The sequence below is a fragment of the Ranitomeya variabilis genome, chromosome 2 (assembly GCF_051348905.1).
Source record: "Ranitomeya variabilis isolate aRanVar5 chromosome 2, aRanVar5.hap1, whole genome shotgun sequence".
Classification (NCBI taxonomy): Eukaryota; Metazoa; Chordata; class Amphibia; order Anura; family Dendrobatidae; genus Ranitomeya; species Ranitomeya variabilis.
Genome location: NC_135233.1, coordinates 814738936 through 814759525, shown reverse-complemented (window position 1 = coordinate 814759525; position 20590 = coordinate 814738936). Strand labels below are relative to the sequence as shown.

At 44.6% G+C, this 20590-nt stretch overlaps 1 protein-coding gene across 1 annotated transcript in view; it reads left to right on the top strand.

The window, feature by feature from the left end:
• Window positions 1-20590, top strand: part of LOC143809939 (isoaspartyl peptidase/L-asparaginase-like) — a 131977-nt gene that overhangs the window by 88386 nt on the left and 23001 nt on the right. The window lies entirely within an intron of this gene.

Here is a 20590-nt window from a genome sequence, read left to right as displayed (position 1 = left end):
TATTGTGAATTACTTTTCTAATGTCTAATTTGCTGCAGCTGATTGTCCAGCATACGACATGTTTACACCTCCCTAAATGGCCAAACTCCCCACACGGGGCCGTGGTATTGCGACTTGGCGCAAGCACCCGTGAGACTGCTGTTTGTCTGAAGAGGTGGGTGTGCTCGCTTTTGGTCGACGGCATTGCTACTGGGTCCCTCATAGTACAATAAAGTGTCTCTGGCGGTGGTGGTGCGCACCCAACGTCAGACACTCTGTTGTAACATGAGGGGCCCTGGGCCTGTACCGCCGGCCACAAGAGAGTTCACCCACCCCCAGGTCAAACATTGCTCTACCACTTCCACAGTTATCTCTCACACTACCACCAATGTTTAGTCTATGCGCTGACATCCTTCCATACCTGCCACTGACAATACCATTGTGTTGACATGTATGATGGTACTTAACATAGTCAGGGGCAGTGTCCTCTATTTACCACAGTAAATACTTTGCGCTAAATTAGTAGGTCTGAAACAACGCAGAGGATCCCACCCCTGAACCTAATGATTGCACCCTTTAGTGTTTTTGTTTTGTTTTAATGCGAGACATTCACATTTATTTGTTGTTTTGGACTACTAACTGGCAGACACTCATTACAATCGGCCTCCGTTGACCAGACCACTGCTGCCCGTGTACCCCTGGAACCTATGTTACAGTGCCTACAGCCAGCCCATTTTATTATGTTAGGCCTTCGAAGCCTGTCTGCGGTCCCTCCTTCCACTAGGCCTCCACTCACCTGACCACTGCTGCCTGTGTACCCCAGGAACCTATTTTACAGTGCCTACAGCCAGCCCATTTTATTATGTTAGGCCTTCGAAGCCTGTCTGCGGTCCCTCCTTCCACTAGGCCTCCACTCACCTGACCACTGCTGCCCGTGTACCCCTGGAACCTATGTTACAGTGCCTACAGCCAGCCCATTTTATTATGTTAGGCCTTCGAAGCCTGTCTGCGGTCCCTCCTTCCACTAGGCCTCCACTCACCTGACCACTGCTGCCCGTGTACCCCTGGAACCTATGTTACAGTGCCTATAGCCAGCCCATTTTATTATGTTAGGCCTTCGAAGCCTGTCTGCGGTCCCTCCTTCCACTAGGCCTCCACTCACCAGACCACTGCTGCCCGTATACCCCTGGAACCTATTTTACAGTGCCTACAGCCAGCCCATTTTATTATGTTAGGCCTTCGAAGCCTGTCTGCAGTCCCTCCTTCCACTAGGCCTCCACTGACCAGACCACTGCTGCCCGTGTACCCCTGGAACCTATTTTACAGTTCCTACAGCCAGCCCATTTTATTATGTTAGGCCTTCGAAGCCTGTCTGCGGTCCCTCCTTCCACTAGGCCTCCACTGACCAGACCACTGCTGCCCGTGTACCCCTGGAACCTATTTTACAGTGCATAGAGCCTATTTTTTTATTTTATTTAATATTAATAAAGCCATGATGGACTACGCTGTACCACGCTATGAGCTACCCAGTTGACAATTCTTTTGCGAGAAAAGCCATCCCACCCCTCCACCAGCATGTTAAAGACCACATTGTCCTTTCATTCTGTCAATCTGTGAGTCCAAAGGTACACCTGACAACAGACACATGGAGCGGTAGGCATGGCCACGGAAGGTTACGTGTCCTTTGTGGCGCAATGGGTTAATGTATTGGATGCATGGTCCACACAGGGGACAGCCTGGTAAGTCTGTCTGCAGTCCCTAATTCAAGTTGTCCTCAACTTAATAAAGCTGAGCTTCTACCTTCTGGCTCTGATTAACTGCTGTTTTTTAAAAAATTGGTGGTTCCGGCCTACTAACGGTGTCTGCCCCTGCCTGGTGTTGTCCTCAACTGAATAAAGCTGAGCTTCTACCTTCTGGCTCTCATTAAGTGCTGTTTTTTAAAAGATTGTTGGTTATGGGCCTACTGTTGGTTATGGGCCTACTAACGGTGTCTGCCCCTGCCTGGTGTTGTCCTCAACTGAATAAAGCTGAGCTTCTGCCTTCTGGCTCTGATTAACTGCTGTTTTTTAAAAAATTGGTGTTTCCGGCCTACTAACGGTGTCTGCCCCTGCCTGGTGTTGTCCTCAACTGAATAAAGCTGAGCTTCTACCTTCTGGCTCTGATTAACTGCTGTTTTTTAAAAAATTGGTGTTTCCGGCTTTCGGCCTATTTCTGCATTGAGGACCTGAAAATTACGTCACGGCTTGCTGTGATTGGTCGCGTCGCGGTCACATGGGCGGCACGCAACCAATCACAAGCCGTGACGTAATTTTAAATATGCGCGCGTCTCCTGCCTCCCGTGACGTCACGGCTTGTGATTGGTCGCGTCGCCCATGTGACCGCGACGCGACCAATCACAAGCCGGAACGTAATTTTAAATTCCTGAATGCCTAGAATTAGGCATTGAGGACCTGAAAATTATGTCACGGCTTGCTGTGATTGGTCACGTCGCGGCCACATGGGCGGCACGTGACCAATCACAAGCCGTGACGTCACGGAAGGAAGTAGAAGCGCGCATTTTAAGCAAAGAACGCTGCCGGTTCCCTCGGTGAGGTCCAGGCTGCGTCGGAGAGGTGAGTATAGCAATATTTTTTATTTTAATTCTTAATTTTACACATTAATGTTGTTTCGATACCGATACCCGATACCACAAAAGTATCGGATCTCGGTATCGGAATTCCGATACCCGCAAGTATCGGCCGATATCCGATACTTGCGGTATCGGAATGCTCAACACTAATAATGATCCATTCATCCATGATTATTTGTAAAGGCAAAGTATATGGCTAGGAGCTTGATTAAAAAATAACTGTGTTGTTAGGACTAAATGAAAAACCTAAATTTAATGATAAAAATGTGCATTCCATCCATCTAGTGTATATGTAGTTAAAGGGAACCTGTCACCCCCCAGGGCATTTTTAAGTAAAAGAGCCAACTTCAGCAGCACGAAGGCTGCATTCTGTGAAGGTGGCTCCTATGTTTCTGATCCCTAGTAACACTGAAATATTCAGTTTTATAAATTGCGCCCCATACCTGTATTGGGTCCCAGAGGTATGGTGTCTCCCCCTGTTTCAGCCGCCTCCTAGCCGTCCATCATCCAGCTCTTGCATCTGTGCACCACCTCCTGTGTTGCTGTTACATGCCAGGCACCTGCCCCATCTCCCTCCTCCTCCTTCTCTTTCCTCCCTTGGCAGCGTCTGATGAGCTGACCTGCCAGTGAACTGCGTGTGGGGGAACAAACTGGACGTGGTTGCTGACTGTTGTGTCTGTGCAACTGCAGGTTGTGAGTAGGAGGCATCAGCGTCTGCTTCATCGTCAGCAGATTGGGAAGGCCGTAATACAGGGGAAGGGGCAGTAGTTTCACTCTCAGACACAGATTTTGTACCCAGGCATTCCCCCCACCTACTGGGGTGATTGGCTGCCATGTGCTTTTGCGTGCTGGAGGTGCTCAGGCTGGCAGTGTTCTTGCCTCCTCTTAGCTTAGTTTGGCAGATGCTGCAAATTACAGTTGTTTTGTCTGAAGAAATTTCAGAAAAAAACTGTCATACAGGGGAACAACGCACACTTGGCCTCTTATCTGCCTGAATGGTGGGTTCTACCTCTTCTTGCCTGATGCTGTGCTATGGATCCATCCCGCTTTGCACTGCTGTGCAATTCATCAATCTGATCCTCCTTCTGAGTTGCGATTTTAGGCTGACCTGATGGAAACTGTGCCTCCTGAATTGACCTTTCCCAATGTGGCTTTCTCCTGGCCATGGGTGCTAAAATGTTTGGGCATCACTGCACTCCACCTTCTCATGACCCTCTTTAATGGTGCACGTTGAGAGGCCTGAAAAATTACAAGGGAACGTAAACAGTTCCTCAAAGTTTCCATCATTGAGGTGATATGTCTCCTTTGACTCTTGGTGGGAGGAAAGAGGATCAGGTCTGATGATGCAGACACCCAGCCTCTTGGCTACTGAGATTGGACGGTGTGGAAGACTTTCTGGAGCCTTTGTCTGCCATCCAACCCACAACATCCTTGCACTTGTCTGGGTTTGTCAGTGGTGTAGCGCGCTGACCAAATTTTGACAGGAAGCCAGAATGAGATACAATCACCTTCTGATCTGTCACATGGTCTTGGCGGGCATCACCACATGTACATCCCTTAGCATCACGCTTTCTCATTTTTAATGCATTATGCTTATGAAAATAAATTCCGTACATTACTTTACACAAGCACCCTCATAGAGGTGTTATGTACAAATTCACTGTATCTAGCAATGTGTGGCTATTTTTTTTCAGATATCAGCTTTATTATACACGGCAAAAGCAGACTCACAAAAATTACAGGGAAACTTTTGCTTATCTCTGCCCAGATTGCGCCAGTCGCACAACTGCTAGATAAAAATACTCTATTTATTAAACCATTATACCAAAATTATGATCTGCAAAAGTGTCATGTGCTGAACACTAATCTAATCAACCCATCTGTTTCACATGTTGCTCAACTGCATGAGAGCGGCGAACAGAAAAAGCACACAATAGAAATATTTAACAAGATAAATCAATTGCAATTTGTATTAATATACAACAAAATAATGAGAAAAAAATATTTAGATAAAAATCATTAACATACAACAAAATAATGAGAAAAAATGATTATGATAAAACAGATTCCTCAGATGTGAGGGATGTTGAAGGCATGACTGTGTACAACAGATATGAATGTAATATTATTAAATGAAATAAAAGTGCATGTGCTTACAACAAATCTTCCTTAGAAAGGGTTTTGAAACCAAAAAAGTGCCTGTGCTGAGGTAGAAAGAATGGTTGTAAAGGTCCAAAAGTCATTAGTGGAAAGCCCACCAGCTACATCAAGCTATAGTGGAGTTACAACTAGTGTAAGGACAATGTGACGCCAGACAGCATTCTATGAACAGTGCAAGACTGCAAAGAGGCATTCAGGCAGACAAACGACTTTTTAGGTCACACTTACAGGCTGTGTGGTGTTAATGCCACATCCCTCCACCACGACATGCATTTCATCCACACTTCTTCAGGGGACGTGAACAGTCACACAACTGCTAGATAAAGAAATGTTATTTATTACACCAATAGAAAATGTGTATTTTTTTATATCACCTTGCTGATACACTGCAACAGTGGACTAATGAAAATTATTGCCACTGGTAAATTGTCACGTTTGCATATCTCTGCCCGAGTTGACTCAGTCGCAACTGCTAGATAAAGATATGCTATTTATTTAGCCAATAGAAATTTTGGGGGATTTTTTAGATCGCCTTCATGAGACATGCCAACACCAGACACAGTGAAATTACAGGTAAATAGTGACATTTCCATAGCTCAATAAGTTTTGTACCACTACCACAACTGCTAGATAAATGTTAGCTATTTAAGCAATAGGTGCCGAATATTATTTAGCAATTAGCTTTTAAAAAGGACTTTACTATATGTTGGCACTGAGGAATATTATTAAGCTGTAAAAAAATGTATGTACTGCTACACAGGAATATGATGTACTTTAGCTCCAAAAAATGGTTATGTATATGCTGGTACTAACTTACATTATTTGCCTCTAAAAAGATCTGATTTGTAGATTATGGTAGTGTAATGCTATGTGCACACGTTCAGTATTTTTCGCGTTTTTTTCGCGTTTTTTCACTATAAAAACGTGATAAAAATGCGAAAAAAACGCTAACATATGCCTCCTATTATTTACAGTGTATTCCGCATTTTTTGTGCAAATGTAGCCTTTTTTTCCGCAAAAAAATCGCATCGCGGAAAAAAAAGCAACATGTTCATTAAAATGCGGAATTGCGGGGATTCCGCACACCTAGGAGTGCATTGATCTGCTTACTTCCTGCACGGGGCTGTGCACACCATGCGGGAAGTAAGCAGATTATGTGCGGTTGGTACCCAGGGTGGAGGAGAGGAGCCTCTCCTCCACGGACTGGGCACCATATAATTGGTCAAAAAAAAAGAATTAAAATAAAAAATAGTCATATACTCACCTTCGATGGCCTCCGGAGTCTTCCCGCCTCTCCGGTGCATGCTGCCGCTTCGGTTCCTATAGCTGGTGTGCGGTGAGGGACCTGCGATGACGTCACGGTCTTGTGATTGGTCGCGAGACCGGTCATTTGACCGCTCACGTGACCGCGACGTCATGGAAGGTCCTGAACCACACCGGCATCTATAGGAACGGACACCGCTGAGGAGATCCGCTGTCTGCAGGTGAGTATAACCATTTATTTTTTTTACCGCTGCGCTCTGCTTTCACTTACGGCCGGCGCTCACAGTCAGTGCGGGAAGCAGACGGCGAGGGACGTGACACCGGAATGTGAGTATGTACTTTTTTTTTTTACATTTACGATGGTAACCAGGGTAAACATCGGGTTACTAAGCGCGGCCCTGCGCTTAGTAACCCGATGTTTACCCTGGTTACCCGGGGACTTCGGCATCGTTGGTCGCCGGAGAGCTGTCTGTGTGACAGCTCCCCAGCGACCACACAATGACTTACCAACGATCACGGCCAGGTCGTATCGCTGGTCGTGATCGTTGGTAAATCGTTTAGTGTAACGGTACCCTAAGCTGTTTCCGACTGCAATGTGTACAAGATGGTGCTGGCAGGGATTAAATATCCCCTATGAAACTGTCAGGTAAGCCAATCACAGTAATGCCGCACAAAAGATGGCACTGGCATTACTGTGATTGGCAAGCTAGTCCAGCATGTTCATTGGCTGGAAATAACGCACCAAACTTACTGGGCGGGTCACTCAAATATACCGAGGCGAATACCAAATTACTCATTGAGTAACGAATAGCCTGAACAGTGGTTAATCAAACTAAGATTAAATATTTGAAACATACTCTTTCCGACTCAAAAACAATTAGTAGTTTAATTGATAATTTAGAAGTGTCAGAGTAACAGAAGAAAATGTTTGTGCATTCAATTATCTTGTTTTTAATAACTGAAAGCTCAAACATTACTTACTGGGAAATAAATAATCTTTTGATTGAGGTCAAACAAAGCTAAATTAAATCCAATCTTGTTACACAGCAAAATATGTAAAATGTCCATTAGAGACCATTGCATTCCAACCACTATCCATATCATTTATATAAGCCGGAAACAGAGTAGGGAGAACGTAGGGAATATGAATTCCTATATCTTGCTAACTATTTGCAATGAGGGACTTCCTAAATGAGGAGTGACAGCTCACCCAAATGTATGATACAGGGCCACCTGAGGGCATTACCAAATTCACGTTTCACGGCACCTGCTGGCACTCTGCAAAGTGTAAGCCAGGGTCGCATAATGACATGGTGGTGGACATGGTGATTGTGGCAGGCAAAGCCCAAAAATCAAATGGGCACGTTTGAAATGACATCGTAAAGGGATAGGGAATATGTATTCAACTATCTTGCTAACTATTTGGCATGAAGGAGGGACCTCCCAAATATAGGAGTGAGAGCCCAAATGTATGATACAGGGCCATCTGACGGCCCTTACCAAACTCAGGTTTCATGGCACCTGCTGGCACTCTGCAAATTGTAAGCAAGGGCCGCATAATGACATGGCGGTGGACATGGTGGTGGTGGTGGTGGTGGGCAAAGCCCAAAATTCAAATGGGTATGTTTGAAATGGCATTGTAAAGGGATGTGGAATATGTATTCCACTATTTTTCTAACTATTTGGCATGAAGGAGGGAACTCCCAAATGTAGGCACGCAAGGAAAAACTAAAGCCAAAACCCTCCGTGTGAAGATATGCTAAATGGGAAATTTTTTTTTGGGGGGGGGATTTTTATTTAGTGTTAAATACATGCAATTATGAAGGAAAAAATGTTTCTGTTAGCATTTTTCCATTTAAAAAAAATATATTTTTGGTTTGGTAGGCCTTTTTAAAAATCCATAAAACAGGCGCAATAGTCTGACAACATTATTCCCAGATACTATATGCGAGTCAGAACGGCATGCAGGCATCTTCTCCTTGCAGTTCACATTTAGTTTTATCTCTTTCCTGTCAATTTCAGATTTTTCCTATTCTCCCAGACCTGTTTGTTGGGTCCAGCAGAAAAATATTTGGCTTTCCCGTTGACTTGCATTGGATTCTGTAACAGGCAGGGTGGTGGAACCACTGCGCCAAAGCCCAAGGATCTGGAGGGGCGTGACTAGGAGCCTCACCCAATCTGACCTCAGATACGCAGCAGCTAATGACACAGAGATCCGAGGAGAGACAAGGGAGGTGGTCCAGGTGCTACTCCAGGACTGACCTTGGGTGGATGTCAGCTGATCCCTAGGAACGGGTAACTGGGATTTCCCTGGGAAATGTCCAACAGATGCAGACAGGCAGAAAAGGTGACAGAAACCGCAGGTGCAGACATGACAGGCTGATGGAGAGACGAGCTCAGGCGGGTGCAGCTGACACGGCTACCATTCAGGTGAGCACTGGCGGGTGCGACTGGCTCAGCTGCCGATGCAACTGTTTTGGCTTCCGATGAGGTGAAGACTGTTGGGGGCAACTGGTTTGGCTGCTGTTGAGGTGAGCACTGGCGGGTGCAACTGGCTTGGCTGCTGTTGAGGTGAGCATTGGCGGGTGCAACTGGTTTGGCTGCCATTGAGGTGAGCACTGGCAGAAGCAGCTGCTCACCTGCCATTGAGGTGAGCACTGGTGGGTGAGGCTAGTTTGATTGCCATTGAGATGAACACTGGGGGGTGCAACTGGTTCGGCTGCAGTTGAGGTGAGCACTGCGGGGTGCAGCAGACTAAATGCAAACACTGTGACCTGAGAATTGTCAAGAGTATTAGGAATAAACTCACAAAATTGCCCAGGCACCTCCATGTTGGAGGAAGCGCTTTAAATAGTACGTAGCTATTGGCTTAGGACACTTTAGGGGAATGCACGTGGTCCCTTTAAGAAAGAAGAAGTGTGTGTGCGTGCACGCACCCCAAGCATAATGCCTGGAGACCTCCTGGGAGTGCATGCACCCCGGGCAGCAGACGACCCGGAAGGAGCAGGATGGGAGCCTTGGCAGTGAGTATGCTGGTGTCTCTGCAGGGAGAGAGGGACTGCCAGCAGAGATGTAGGGGCTACAGATTCATTATTCTGTATGAATACACGGATTTTAGAAATTATTCGGGCCGATTTTCCCAAATCCGAATATTTCACTATATGATCATCACTAGTTGTAAATAGTGTTGAGCATTCCGATACTGCAAATATCGGGTATCGGCCGATATTTGCTGTATCGGAATTCCGATTCCGAGTTCCGATATTTTTGCGATATCGGAAATCGGAATCGGAAGTGTGCGGTGCGTATGGTTCCCAGGGTCTGGAGGAGAGGAGACTCTCCTTCAGGCCCTGGGATCCATATTCATGTAAAAAATAAATAATAAAAATAAAAAATATTGATATACTCACCCTCGGACGGCCCCTGGCTCTTAGCGGTGCCTCCGTTCCTAAGAATGCAGGGAGTGAAGGACCCTCGATGACATCGCGGCTTGTGATTGGTCGCGTGAGCGGTCACATGAGCGGTCACGTGACCAATCACAAGCCGCGACGTCATCGAAGGTCCTTCACTCTGCATTCTTAGGAACGGAGGCAGACGCTTGGACCGGTGAGAGCCAGGGCCGTCGGAGGGGTGAGTATATCAATATTTTTTATTTTTATTCTTTATTTTATACATGAATATGGATCCCAGGGCCTGAAGGAGTTTCCTCTCCTTCAGACCCTGGGAACCATTCCGATATTTTGTGTCCCATTGATATGCATTGGTATCGGGTATCGGTATCGGCGATATCCGATATTTTTTGGATATCGGCCGATCCAATCCGATACCGATACCTTTGCTTATCGGAAGGTATCGCTCAACACTAGTTGTAAACTCTTTCAACATTGTAAATTGCTTCATTTTAGTTTCTCTTTAAAGGGAGACAGCCTATTTGTATGAGGATCTGGTATTTGGCACTATACCACCAGTAGCTTGTAAATACTTCATTTAAATCTCCATATTTACAAAGTTGATAACTGCCAAAATGATTTGACTAACGTGTCAGCTCTGCCAAGAATAGAAAGGATTTGGAAGTGAATCAAAAGAAAAATGGTGTCCACAAATACTTTGTTTCATATTTCATTGCTTACTGCAACCTCATAATATGTTCTCTCGACAGATGCCAATGTATATCGGGAAGAGAACTGCTAGTAAATTTTTTTTGCATCTTTTTATTACAATTTGGCTTTCAGATTACGCACTGTCTTTTACAAACAATACAACTATGGAAAATAATATTGCTTTGCGAAGCATAACTTGGCCCCACACTTACCATGTGCACTATTAATATTGCTTACCTCAGTCCAGCAGTTGACCCACATTAAAATGAGTACACAAAACATAATCATTTTTAATTGGAAATCATTAAAAAAATCTGATTCACTGTCAAATATATACAAAGTATATCTGTCCTACCATGTAGTTTCTTTTTCACATGTGATTGTAAAATAATTTCTTGAAGAAATGCTTTATGTGTACAAAGTCTTAAGCAATAATGGCCTGACAAAGAAGTGGGAAACATTATTTTGAATCTTTTAAAGATATAGAATGCCAATATGATAAAATATATTTACATGACAATTTGTTTGCTTGTAAACTTTTCATTGTAAGCACATTTATCTAATTTGTGTGTTTTGGGAAATTAACAATAAGCTACTTTCCATATAGTTGCTAAAACACTATCCTCATTCTGTGTACAATGGTTTGCGACAGTATTCACATCCAATTGCCAATTTTTGTGTTGTGCTACCTCATAACCGGGAATTTCACTGTCTGGATTTTCATCAGTTCATGTAAAGAACATGCCTATAACTGTGAACATTTGGTTTTCGCTTTATTGTGAAGTAGAAAACAAATAGGACAGTACATTGTAGCAAATACTTTTAAGGCAATTAAAGCTGCAAGTTTACATAAGTTTTTTATGAGCTTTCCACATCATTCCACTGGACTTTTTGCCCGTCCCTCAAGGCAAAACTGCTCCAGGGCCTACAAGTTAAGGTACCGTCACATTTAGCGACGCTGCAGCGATCAAGACAACGATGCCGATCGCTGCAGCGTCGCTGTTTCGTCATTGTGTGGTCGCTGTAGAGCTGTCACACAGACAGCTCTCCAGCGACCAACGATGCCGATCCCCGGGTAACCAGGGTAAACATCGGGTTACTAAGCGCAGGGCCGCGCTTAGTAACCCGATGTTTACCCTGGTTACCAGTGTAAATGTAAAAAAACAAACACTACATACTTACATTCCGGTGTCTGTGGCATCCCCCGGTGTCCGCTTCCCTGCACTGTGTCAGTGCCGGCCGTAAAGCACAGCGGTGATGTCACCGCTGTGCTCTGCTTTACGGCTGGCCGGCGCTGACACAGTGCAGGACAGCAGAACGCCGGAGGATGCCACAGACACCGGAATGTAAGTATGTAGTGTTTGTTTTTTTTTACATTTACACTGGTAACCAGGGTAAACATCGGGTTACTAAGCGCGGCCCTGCGGCCTCAGCGTCACACACGCCGATTCAGCGATGTCTGTGGGAGATCCAGCGACGAAATAAAGTTCTGGACTTTCTGCTCCGACCAACGATGTCACAGCAGGATCCAGATGCTGCTTCGTGTCAAACACAACGATATCGCTATCCAGGACGCTGCAACGTCACGGATCGATAGCGATATCGTTGTTAAGTTGGTCAGTGTGAAGGTACCTTTAGATGGTTTTCTCTGGTGAACATCAATCTTCAAGTCTGACCACTGATTCTCAATTGGATTAAAGTCAGAGTGTTGATTGGACCTCTCTAAAACATTTACATATTGTCCCTTAAACCCCTAGAGTGTTGCTTTAGCAGAATGCTTTGGGTCATTGTATTGTTAGAAGGTGAACCTCCGTCTCAGTATCAAATCACTGACAGAAAAAACAGGTTTAGATCAAATATATCTCTGTATTTAGCAGCACCCATCTTAGGGTAAGTTCGCACAGGGCGTTTTTGCTGCTTTTTTTTTCTGCAGCAAAACCTGATCATCTTGGCAGGAAAGAAGCTGCGTCAAAAACGCAGGTTTAGGTGTGTTTTTGTTGCGTTTTTTGTTGCGTATTTGGTGCGTTTTTTGGTGCTTTTTTTGTGTGTGTTTTTTTTTCTCTTTGTCCATGCTAATGTCCTTGGATTTTCAGCAGCAAAAACGCAGCAAATAATGATACCTGCATTTTTGCTGCATTTTTTTCAACACCCATTCAAGTCAATGGGTGAAAAAATGCAGCAAAAATTCTGAAAGAAGTGACATGCTCTATGTCAAAAAAACGCAGCAAAGCACAAAATACTGATTAATCAAAAAAACAATGTTTGTGCATGTGATTTCTGAAATCTCATAGGCTTTGCTGGTACTGTAAAAAGCAGCTGAAAATTAGCATAAAAAAACTCAGCAAAAATACGCAGCAAAAACGTCCTGTGTGAACTTACCCTTACCCTCGACTAGGACCATTTTCACTTTCCCTTCTGGTGAAAAACATCCCTATAGTGAAACATGGTGGTGGCGGCATCATGATATGGTGTTCTTCAGGTTGATGAGCTGCATTAGTTTGATGTCAGACATATGTTGGTGGCCAAAATATTCAATTTTGGTCTCATCGGACCGCAGCAACTTCCTCCATACATTCAGGGAGCCTCTCACATGTCTTTGGGCAAACTCAAAACAAGGGTTTATAAGTCTTTATTTTAAAGTAAAGGTGTTTTGCTGCCCACTTTTCCTTAAAGACAATCTCAATGGAGTGTACAATTTATTGTGGTTGTATGGACAGATACTCCAGTCTCTGCTTGGGAACTCTGCAGCTCCTTCAGGGCTGAGAGTTTTGGTGGGTGGCCCTTTCTTGGAAGGTTTGTTGTGGTTCCATTTTCTTTCCATTTGATGATAATGGATTTGATGGTGCTCCGAGGTATCACCAAAGATTGACTTGTACTTCTCAACAACTTTGTCCCTAACTTGTTTGGAGATCTCCTTGGTCTTCATGGTGTTGTTTGGTTACTATTGCCTCTTGCTTAATGGTGTTGCAGCCTCTGTGGTCTTTCAAAAAATATGTGTACGTAAAGACAGACCATGTGACACTTAGTTTGCTCACATGTGGACTTCCTTTCACTAAGCACAGGACTTATGAAGGTAATTGCACCGGAAATTTTTAGGGGCTTCATCTCAAAAAAGGTGAATTCATTTGCACATGCCAATTTTTTGTTATTTGATCCCATAAATTTAATTTATGACTATATTTTTCTCACTTTACCAACATAGAATATTTAGTGCTGACGCATCACACACTAATTGGATTACAAAAATATTTAAACACAGGTTGTAAATGTAAAGAAAATAGGTAAAAAGCCAAGTGGGTGAATACTTTTGCAAGCCACTGTATAGAAAAATTGATGTAATATTTTTTTTATTGTTTATTATTATTTATAATAATAATTGTTTATTGTTACGCTACTAGTGTATATGTATACTTTCAAAGTTTTCCCAATTTTTCGGACTGACCGACCTTCATTTCTTAACACCTTAATCCCATATGAGGTACTATCCCATCAAGGTGACCTGGGACTTAATTCCCAGTGACGGGATAGTACGTCATACTGTTTAATGCGACATCGCAACTTAAATCGCGGTGATCGCATTAAATTTCCAGCGTCATCTTACCTGGAGGAAGATGGCGTCAGCATCCCAGGGCCTGGCTCCACCCCCCAGGTCTCTTGATCGCTGTGATTGTCTGTTCACTTCTGAACAGCCAATCACAGCGTTTCTCATTGTTTCAGCCAATTGAAACAATGAGGTCCCAGGCTAGGATCGAGTACCGATAGCAATAGCACCGATCGTAGGCCAGAGCCTAGTGCAAGCCCAGCAGGGCCTGCAGGAGCTGATTGTCGCGATCGATGCTATCGACGATCGCTCCAATCACAGGGCACAGCGTCGGTCACGTTGTGACCGATGTGTGCCCTGCTGGTGACCTGGCTGTGACCTGCATAGGATCGGAGGGATCCTAGGCAGTTGCCAGGGTCACCAGGGCCTGCAGGGATTGGTGGGATCGATGTTATAATTCGATCCCACCAATGACAGCTCACAGCAGTGGTGTGACCGCTCTGTGACCTGTCTGTCACCTGCAGGTGACCTGTCTGACCGCTCTGCAGGGGTCCCCACCCTAGCTGAGGACTCTTGCAGAGCAGTCACACAGCCAGATCTAGTCTTGCTGGGCCTTGTGGTGCTACAGAAGCCTTTAACACCACAATCCCTGCATCAGTGCATTAGAAAAGAAAGAAAGAAGAAAGAAGAGCGACTACAAACGTAAGTGTTATCAGCCCCTACCCAATGTCTCTTCACCCCCTCAATCCCCCCATCCCCCCTTCCCCCTCTTTTTGACCCCCCTGCATCCCTCTTTGCGCCACCTCCGTGCGCACGTTTAGCAGCCGCCGAGCATTGATTGGTGATGCAGTTCAATGATCAACACTGGTGCTCGCTTTTCTTTCATCAGCTCCCTTTGCCCAATTCCGTTCACCCATCCCGCAGCCGCCAAACTTTGATGAGTGACACAGTTCACTTATCAGAGCTTGTGCCTGCCGTTTTCCTTTTTTTTCACCACACCTATGCGCACACCCAGCAGCCGCCGAACTTTGATAAGTGACACGGTTCACTTATCAAAGCTCTCGTGCCTTCCTTTTCTTTTTTTTCACATCTCCGTGGGCTCACCCAGCCACCGCGTCTAAGCCGTGCCTTCCTTTTCTTTTTTTTCACATCTCCGTGTGCTCACCCAGCCACCACGTCTAACCCGTGCCTTCCTTTTCTTTTTTTTTCACATCTCCATGCGCTCACCCAGCCGCCGCGTCTAACCTGTGCCTTCCTTTTTTTTTTCACATCTCCGTGTGCTCACCCGGCCGCCACGTCTAACCCATGCCTTCCTTTTCTTTTTTTTCACATCTCCGTGTGCTCACCCAGCCGCCGTGTCTAACCCGCGCCTTCCTTCCTTCCTTTTCTTTTTTTTCACATCTCCGTTCAACTTTGATAAGTGACGCGGTTCACTTATCAGAGCTCTCGTGCCTGCCATTTTTTTTTTCACATCCCCGTTCGCACACCCAGCAGCCACCGAACTTTGATAAGTGACGCGGTTCGCTTATCAGAGCTAGGGCCTGCTGTTTTAGACTTTTCTTTCACAGGTATTTTTTTCCCTATTTGCTTTTTTTTCCTTTAGGTTTTTCTTTTCAGAATAGTTTGCAACAAGCACTATCCCACCCACACTTACACATAGTTACCAATAAAGTGCACCCAAGCACCATACTTACAAAAAAAAGTCCCACTCGTCCCAACAGCGCTATTCAGCGGAGGAGGCATACTCTTTCCTTGCCTCCGACACTGATAGCGAGGGAGAGGATCCCACTTTTCTTTATTTTTCCGATTCTGCCTCATCCTCTTCCCACTTCTCATCTTCCTCCTCCGGCCCTGCAGAACCGCCACGCAAACGCCGCAGGACAGAATATGAGGCAGCGCCTCATTGATGAAGATGATGAAGTGCCCACCATTGCCAATGACGAACCAGCACACCCCACTGCGGACTCCATAAGGACCTCGCCACCCGAAAATCACGAGCCACTGATTTCTGATTTTGTGGCAGAATCAGGAATCAAGTTTGACACCACCGGCCTCACAGAACTAGACTTTTTCAAAGTCTTTTTCTCTGGGGCTTTCGTTAACCTCATGGTGGAGCAAACTAACTTGTATGCTTGGCAATTTTTGGACCAAAACTCGGGTTCATCATATTCTAACTTGCCTCCTGTAGACGCAGTTGAAATGATGCAGTTTTGGGGCCTGGTCCTCAACATGGTGATCCTGAAAAAGCCTGAACTTTGGCAATATTGGAGTGTTGATATTTTATATAACACTCCAGTGTTCCGAATGGTCATGATCCGGACTCGTTTTGAGGCCATCCATAAGTTCCTGCATTGTAACGATAATGCACGGTGTCCCACACGAGATGACCCCAACTTTGACTGTCTGTTCAAAGTTCGGCTGGTCATCGAACACTTCAACAAAAAGTTTTCTGAAGTGTACGTGCCTCAAAAAGACATCTGCGTGGATGAGTCCTTAATTCATTTTAAGGGGTGGCTCAGATTCCGTCAATACCTGCCCAGCAAGAGGGCCAGGTACGGAATAAAACTCTACAAGCTGTGTGAGAGTACCTCAGGGTACACCTACAGCTTTAGAGTGTACGAAGGGAAGGACACCAGGGTTGAACCGCCTGAGTGTCCTTCTATCCTGGGAGTGAGTGGGAAAATTTTGTGGGATTTGGTGCACCCACTGCTGGATAAAGGTTATCACCTCTGTACCGATAACTTTTACACCAGCATCCCACTCTACAAATCTCTCTCTGCGTGAGGTACTGCAGCCTGCGGTACTGTCCGCAAAAATCAGAGAGGCCTCTCGAAGATGCTACTTGGGCAGACTCTCAGAAAAGGTGAGAGCAAAGCCCAATGTAGCGACCACCTACTGGTGGTCAAGTACAAGGACAAAAGGGATGTCCTTCTATTGACCACCATACATGTGATGGCAGCGCCCTCAGCACTGTAAGGGTATCTCTACAGAGGTCAGCAAACCGACCTGTGTACTGGGGTACAACAAAAACATGGGGGTGTTGATCTCTCTGATCAACTCCTCCAACCATACAGTGCTTTGAGAAAGGACAGGGTGTGGTACAAAAAGCTGTCCGTGCACATTGTACAAATGGTAATGCTCAACGCTTTCCTGCTGTCACGATGTGCACGCAACACCGATACATCGTACCTTCATTTCCAGGAAGTAGTGGTTAAGGCCCTGATGTTTGGCACGAGGGAAGGAGCGGGCCCCAGTACTTCTGGAACTGAAGGTGCACGTATCGTACCAGGTCAGCATTTTCCTGGGGTGGTCCCGCCAACTGGAAGAAAAGGTAAGCCGCAAAAAAAGTGCCGATTGTGCTACAAAAGAGGAATATGCAAGGACACCATCAATCAATGCGACACCTGCCCCGAAAAACCTGGCCTGTGTATGAAGGATTGCTTTACATTGTACCACACCTCCATGCACTACTAATTTACAGGAAACAGATTAATTCCAAAGGAGTCACATCTACGTAAGTTCTTTGGGGGTCTACTTTCCAAAATGTTGTCACTTGTGGGTTTTTTTCCTGTTTAGGCACATCAGGGGCTCTGCAAACGGAACATGACGCCCGCAGACGATTCCATCAAAGTCTGCATTCCAAAACATCAGTACTTCCCTTTCGAGCCCCAACGTGTGCCCAAACAGTTTTTTCCCACATATGGGGTACCAGCGTACTCAGGACAAATTGTACAACAACTTTTGTGGTCCAATTACTCCTGTTACCCTTGGGAAATTAAAAAATTGGGGACTAAAAGATCATTTTTGTGGGCAAAAAATAGGATTTTTTATTTTCACATCCGGGCATTATAAACTTTAGTGAAACACTTGGGGGTTTAAAGTTCTCACCACACATCTACACAAGTTCCTTAGGGGGTTTAGTTTCCAAATTGGGGTCACTTATGGGGGTTTCCACTGTTTAGGCACATCAGGGGCTCGTCAAATGCAACATGGCGTCCGATCGCAATTCCAGACAATTTTAGGTAGAAAAAATCAAACGCCGCTCCTTCCCTTCCGAGCCCTGCCATGCGACCAAACAGTGGTTCCACCCACATATGGGGTATCAGCATACTCAGGACAAATTGGACAACTTTTGCTGTCCAATTTCTCCTGTTACCTTTGGGAAAATAAAAAATTGGGAACTAAACGATCAGGTTTGTGGAAAAAATATGATTTTTTATTTTCACGCCCGGGTGTTATAATCTTCTCTGAAGCCCCTGGGGGTTCAAAGTGCTCATCACACATCTAGATAAGTTCCTTAGAGGGTCTAGTTACCAAAATGGGGTCACTTGTGGGGGGTTTCCACTATTTAGGCACATCAGGGGCTCATCAAATGCAACATGGCTTCTGATCGCAATTCCAGACAATTTTAGGTTGAAAAAAATAAAAACGGCGCTCCTTCCCTTCCGAGCCCTGCTATGCGACCAAACAGTGCTTCCCCCCACATATGGGGCATCAGCGTACTCAGGACAAATTGGACAACAACTTTTTCAGTCCAATTTCTCCTGTTACCTTTGGGAAAATAAAAAATTGGGGACTAAACGATCATGTTTGTGGAAAAAATATGATTAATTTTTTATTTTCATGCAAACTTCTTTGAAGCCCCTGGGGGTTAAAAGTGCTCATGACACATCTAGGTAAGTTCCTTAGGGGGTCTAGTTTCAAAAATGGGGTCACTTGTGGGGGTTTCCACTGTTTAGGCACATCAGGGGCTCGTCAAACGCAACATGGCATCCGATCGCAATTCCAGCCAATTTTAGGTTGAAAAAATCAAATGGTGCTCCTTCCCTTTTGAGCCATGCCGTGCACCCAAACAATGGTTCTGTTGAGGAGAGCCAGAAGATCAAATACTTAATTAACCTCAAGATATAAGAGATTGAGAGAAGCAACCCATAACGTGCATTGTTTAACCTTACATAAGTTTTCTCAGATCAAAGTGAGACACTAAAGATGGCTGCCATTTCCTGTATCAGCATACCATGTGCTGATATCCAAGATGACGCCCACCCTGATGACCTCATGGATCCATCCACAGTGACGCCCACCCTGTTGACCTCATGGACCAACCCACCCTGATGACCTCATGGATCCGCCCATGGACTTGCTCATTGCCCAACCCACTAACCAATGGAATACATCTGATCACTCCCATTTTAGAGCTAACTGAGCCCCCTTACAGGGGATATATAAACTTGTGTTCTGACTGAATAAAGCCCCTTGGAGCTGAGCCATAGATTGATCAAGGAGAGTCTACATCTGACTGTGTGTTGTCATATGTTTATTTCTTTGGTGCGCACCTGATCAATATCCATTAGGCCACGAGTAGGCAACTCGAATTAAACATTTTATTAATTGTTCAACCTAACATATTTGGCTCCCCACGTTGGGCGCCAAATATGTTAGGTTGAACAATTAATAAAATGTTCAATTCCAGTTGCCTACTCCTGGCATAATGGATATTGATCAGGTGCGCACCAAAGAAATAAACATATGACAACACACAGTCAGATGTAAACTCTCCTTGATCAATCTATGGCTCAGCTCCAAGGGGCTTTATTCAGTCAGAACACAAGTTTATATATCTCCTGTAAGGGGGCTCGGTTAGCTCTAAAATGGGAGTGATCAGATGTACTCCATTGGTTAGTGGATTGGGCAATGAGCAAGTCCATGGGCGGATCCATGAGGTCATCAGGGTGGGTTGGTCCATGATGTCATCAGGGTGGGCATCACTGTGGGTGGATCCATGAGGTCATCAGGGTGGGCATCATCTTGGATATCAGCACATGGTATGCTGATACAGGAAATGGCAGCCATCTTTAGTGTCTCACTTTGATCTGAGAAAACTTATGTAAGGTTAAACAATACACATTATGGGTTGCTTCTCTCAATCTCTTATATCATGAGGTTAATTAAGTATTTGATCTTCTGGCTCTCCTCAACAGTTCCCCCCACATATGGGGTATCAGCATACTAAGGACAAATTGGACAACAACTTTTGCAGTCCAATTTCTCCTGTTACCTTTGGGAAAATAAAAAATTGGGGACTAAACGATCATGTTTGTGGAGAAAATATGATTTTTTATTTTCATGCCCGGGCGTTATAAACTTCTGTGAAGCCCCTGGGGGTTCAAAGTGTTCATCACACATGTAGATAAGTTCCTTAGGGGGTCTAGTTTCCAAAATGGGGTCACTTGTGGGGGGTTTCCACTGTTAAGCCACATCAGGGGCTCGTCAAATGTAACATGGAGTCCGATCGCAATTCCAGCCAATTTTAGGTTGAAAAAATCAAACAGTGGTTCCCCCCCACATATGTGGTATCAGAATACTCAGGACAAATTGGACAACAACTTATGCAGTCCAATTTCTCCTGTTACCTTTGGGAAAATAAAAAAATTGTTGCTAAAAGATCGTTTTCATGACTAAAAAGTTAAATTTTCATTTTTTCTTCAACATTGCTTTAGCTCTCGTGACGCACCTGAAGGGTTAATAAACTTCTTGAATGTGGTTTTGATCAGCTTGAGGAGTTTAGTTTTTAGAATGGTGTCACTTTTGGGTACTTTTTGCTATACAGACCCCTCAAAGTGACTTTAAATGTGAGGTGGTCCCTAAAAAAAATGGTTTTGTAAATTTTGTTGTAAAAATGAGAAATTGTTGGTCAAATTTTTAACCCTTATAACTTCCTAAAAAAAAATGTTTGCTTCCAAAATTGTTCTGATGTAAAGTAGACTTGTGGGAAATGTTACTTATTAAGTAGTTTGGGTGACATATCTCTGTGATTTAAGGGCATAAAAATTAAAAGTGGGAAAATTGCGAAATTTTCTAAATTTTTGCCAAATTTCCGTTTTTTTCACAAATAAACGCAGGTTATATCAAAGAAGT